We start from the raw sequence: 5,149 nt of genomic DNA on the forward strand, positions 1-5,149 counted from the left end.
CACTGTGTGACTGGCTGCTGCTGTGTATCGTTTTTTTTCAGGCAGAGAACGGATATAGCAGAGAACGGATATATATTAAAATAAATAAAAGTTAACTAACAACAACTGCACTGGTCACTGTGGTAAACTCTGTCTGACTCTGCACAATCTCTCTCTCTCTTCTAATCTAATTTCTAATGGAGAGGACGCCAGCCACGTCCTCTCCCTATCAATCTCAATGCACGTGTGAAAATGGCGGCGACGCGCGGCTCCTTATATAGAATCCGAGTCTCGCGAGAATCCGACAGCGTCATGATGACGTTCGGGCGCGCTCGGGTTAACCGAGCAAGGCGGGAGGATCCGAGTCTGCTCGGACCCGTGAAAAAAACATGAAGTTCGTGCGGGTTCGGTTTCAGAGAAACCGAACCCGCTCATCTCTACTATAATTCTAGGTATTTCTCATTAAATTTTATGAGAAAATATTTATGTATTTAATTTAATATCCTAGCCATTAGCACCTGTTGTATCTTTTGTCTGCTTATGTGAAAATAAAACCCATTCTGTTACTCTATCCTAGGTGGCCATCATTGGTGTTTCAATAATAGGTGCAATGTGTGCGGTGCACACGGGCCCCTAGGTCCAGGGGGGGCCCCACACTGTACACATTGCACCCATATTTTAATATTTACCTCTCGGGAGTCCAGAGTTGGGTGCTGCAGCTGTGGCGAAAATCTCCTCCAAAATGGCCACCGCGCATGCTCAGTAGTGAATTTGCTCTCCAGAACATGTTTTCGGAGACCAGCGCATGCGCATTAGACTCCGGCACGATGCTGGAAACTACTGCTCCGTGCAGAGGTGGGGGCCCACCCGGAGTCTGCACAGGGACCCCCACCCCTTCCTGTTAAAACGCCCTGTTGCCTTCATCACATGCATTTGTGTTGCAACATACAGGGCCGCTGAGAGCTGATCAGGGGGTATGGCCAAACCTGGGAGGATTGTTGCCCAAATTTTAACTTACTCATTGTTTATAAATGGAGCTTTCCCATTCATTTCAATGGGACGCCTTATGTAATGCATACATTGATAACACAATTGAAATGATTGTACCATTGAAATGAACAAACTATTGAAATCAACGGGAAAAGCTCCAAATGCATCACGATCTATGTTATCATTTAAATATCACTTATGTGCATGCAAATATCACTTAAGTGCATGCAAATATATATATGGCACTTATTGCATAGTAACAACAAATATAGGGCCTAATTCAGAGTTGATCGCAGCAGTAAATTTGTTAGCAATTGGGCAAAACCATGGCCCTCATTCCGAGTTGTTCGCTCGCAAGGCGATTTTAGCAGAGTTACACACGCTAAGCCGCCGCCTACTGGGAGTGAATCTTAGCTTCTTAAAATTGCGAACGACATATTCGCAATATTGCGATTACAAACTACTTAGCAGTTTCAGAGTAGCTTCTGACTTACTCGGCATCTGCGATCAGTTCAGTGCTTGTCGTTCCTGGTTTGACGTCATAAACACACCCAGCGTTCGCCCAGACACTCCCCCGTTTCTCCAGCCACTCCTGCGTTTTTTCCGGAAACGGTAGCGTTTTTATCCACACGCCCATAAAACGCCGTGTTTCCGCCCAGTAACACCCATTTCCTGTCAATCACACTACGATCGCCGGAGCGAAGAAAAAGCCGTGAGTAAAAAAACTATCTTCATAGCAAAATTACTTGGCGCAGTCGCAGTGCGAACATTGCGCATGCGCACTAAGCTAAAAAACGCTGCGATGCGAAGAAAATTACAGAGCGAACGACTCGGAATGAGGGCCCATGTGCACTGCAGGGGGGGGGGGGGGGCAGATATAACATGTGCAGAGAGAGTTAGATTTGGGTGGGGTGTGTTCAAACTGAAATCTAAATTGCAGTGTAAAAATAAAGCAGCCACTATTTACCCTGCACAGAAACAAAATAACCCACCCAAATCTAAAGGGCCCCATACACTAGGACGATAATGCCCGATTTCATCCGATTTCGGGCATTTGACCCGATATATCGGATGAAATCGGGCATTTTGGAGGTGTTTTCTCAAAAAAAATTGCAAACAAAAGGCCTTATTCAGGTTTGCTAGCATAGCAAACACAAAAATATAACAATTGGGCAAAACCATGCTGCAGTGCAGGTGGGGCAGATGTAACACGTGCAGAGAGATTTAGATTTGGGTGGGGTGTGTTCAAACTGAATTCTAAATTGCAGTGTAAAAATAAAGCATCCAGTATTTACCCTGCACAGAAACAAAATAACCCACCCAAATCTAACTCTCTCTGCAAATGTTACATCTGCCCCACCTGCAGTGCACATGGTTTCGCCCAACTGTTAACAAATTTGCTGCTGCAATCAACTCTGAATTACCCCCATAGTTACAGTGTGCTTACTTGCATTGCATTTAACCTACAGCACATTCCTGTGAGCTTTTCCAAGCGTCATCATCTTTGCGCTCTAAAATGGCGTCTTGTTTTTGCAGACGTTTGGGTGATAGCATGTCAAGCATAGACAGACACAGGTAGGTGCAATGAGATGAGATGTGTACCACCCAGTGTAAATAATCTGTACAAGGCTATGTGGCTAAATAACACCAACACTATTAGAGCGTACCCAGTTATACCCCTTTTACACTCGCACTCCTGGGTCACTCCCGGGATGCTTCCTGGGATGCGTCCCGGGATGCATTCCCGGGACTGACCCCTTTCACACTGCACTAAGACCTGGGATCGACTCAGGACAGCCCCATTTACACTGATCCCGGGATATCCCTGCAAATGCACATGTATGTCATTAGAAATGGCCTTTTCTGGCTCACATAGATGAGGTCACACTAGTCAACAAAAGGGAGGGGTGAAGAAGAATCAACACAACATGTTTGGCAAATTAATTTATTTTTATTTTTATAGGGTTTGCGGTGTATCTCTGAGTGTTTTGCGCTGTGTGTAGTTTGTACCCCCAGCGCGGCGTTTGTGCACAAAGTCCGTACACGGTACGGGACTCTGTACGCAAACGGTGTACAAAGTACGTAGGTTGCGTACAGAGTATAGCGGCCGCAGCGGCTTTCTCTTATGCTTCCTGGACGCTCCCCAGGGCTCTGAAAGGTGACATCATCTTTTCAGAGCCCAAGAAAGCTCCAATCCGAGGCCTTTTAACAGTCCCGGGATAGTGAATCCCGGGACGGGCCCTTTCACACTACACAGCTTTCCGGGACGGTCCCGGGACCAACCCTGGACGAGACCTGGGTTGAAATCCCGGGATGCTCGTCCCGTGAAATTGACCCTGTACCCTTTCACACTGAGAAAAATCCCGGGATGATGCGCTTTCACGTGCAAAATCCCGGGATTTTCATGCGAGTGTAAAAGGGGTATCACTGCTCTCCAGTTTAGTGTTGACCAGTTGCTAAAATTCAGGGCCAGAAAGTCCCCTTTGCTTTCAGACACAAGCTGAAGACTTCTTTTTAATAAAAAATAGATGTATTCTTTTTTTTTTCCAAAGGTGGATCACAGGAATTATTACTGTAAGAAGCAGTGTGTAATGCTCCTGGAATAATGTTTACATTTTGTACGGAGAATCATGGCTGACCTTTACAAAGACCCGTTCTAACCCCATCGCAGTGATACCTCGTCTTTGTCGATCATATGAGGGGATTTAAAAGGCTGTGAAATATAACAGTCTTTAACACCGTGTACAAAGTAATAAAACTGATGAAGTATGAAACAAACATCATGTTGCTATATCTACACCTTTTTCTAAAATGTCCTCAATATGATTAGGATTTTACTGGCTTTACGGTGGCGGCGTTATATATGGTTTTCCCGCTGCCACAGTCTCGCTATAATAACACTGCAATACTTTCTGTTCAATTAAAAGAGGGACATGTTGAGTAAATTCATGAAAGACACAAACAGAGTAACAGGGAGACGGACTGATGCAGACATGTACGTTGTGTTCTCAGGTCTTGGATTGTAACATTTAAATGTTTAAAGATTGCTTCTAGAATATGTGGTTTCATTTACCACATAGGGCATTCTTATTTGGAACAAATTGACAAGGAACATTAGTACAATCAATGATCCCTTACCCCCCCCCCCCCCCCTGAATATATTTACCTTGATTCCTCCTTCCTCACGGTGCCATCTTCCTAGTGATAACTTCAGGAAAAGATGGCACTGCACAGTGAAAGCAAAGGCCCTGGCGCTGTGCTGAGAAGGAGGGACCCGCTTCCTGGATCAATGTAAGATGTTGCTTGTGTTATCCCATCCCCTTGGGGAGTATATGTGCAGTGTGACTCTGTGCATATGTACTCTGGACACATGTGTAGCGTGACTCTGCGTACAGGCTCTGGGTACATGTGCAGTGTGACTCTGTGTGTACGGACTCTGGGCACATGTGCAGTATGATTCTGGGCATACGGACTCGAAACGTGCAGCGTGACTCTGTGCATACGGACTCTGGGCACATGTGCAGTGTGACTCTGCATATGGACTCTGGGCACATGTGCAGTCTGACTCTGGGCATACGGACTCTGGAAACATGTGCAGCGTGACTCTGCATACGGACTCTGGGCACGTGCAGTGTGACTCTGCTTACGGACTCTGGGAACATGTGCAGTGTGACTCTGTGCATACGGACTCTGGGAACATGTGCAGTGTGACTCTGTGCATACGGACTCTGGGCACATGTACAGCGTGATTCTGTGCATACGGACTCTGGGCACATGTGCAGTGTGACTCTGCATACGGACTTTGGCCACATGTGTAGTGTGACTCTAGGCATACAGACTCTGGAAACATGTGCAGCGTGACTCTGTGCATATGTACTCTGGGCACATGTGCAGTGTGACTCTGCATATGGACTCTGGGCACATGTGCAGTGTGACTCTAGGCATACGGACTCTGGAAACATGTGCAGCGTGACTCTGCTTATGGACTCTGGGAACATGTCCAGTGTGACTCTGCTTATGGACTCTGGGCACATGTGCACTGTAACTCTAGGCATATGGACTGCACACATGTGCAGTGTGACTCTGTGTATACAGACTGGGCAAATGTGCAGTGTGACTCTGTGCATACAGACTCTGGGCACATGTGCAGTGTGACTCTGTGCATATGGACTCTGCGCAC

Source organism: Pseudophryne corroboree, chromosome 3 (assembly GCF_028390025.1).
Source record: "Pseudophryne corroboree isolate aPseCor3 chromosome 3, aPseCor3.hap2, whole genome shotgun sequence".
Classification (NCBI taxonomy): domain Eukaryota; kingdom Metazoa; phylum Chordata; class Amphibia; order Anura; family Myobatrachidae; genus Pseudophryne; species Pseudophryne corroboree.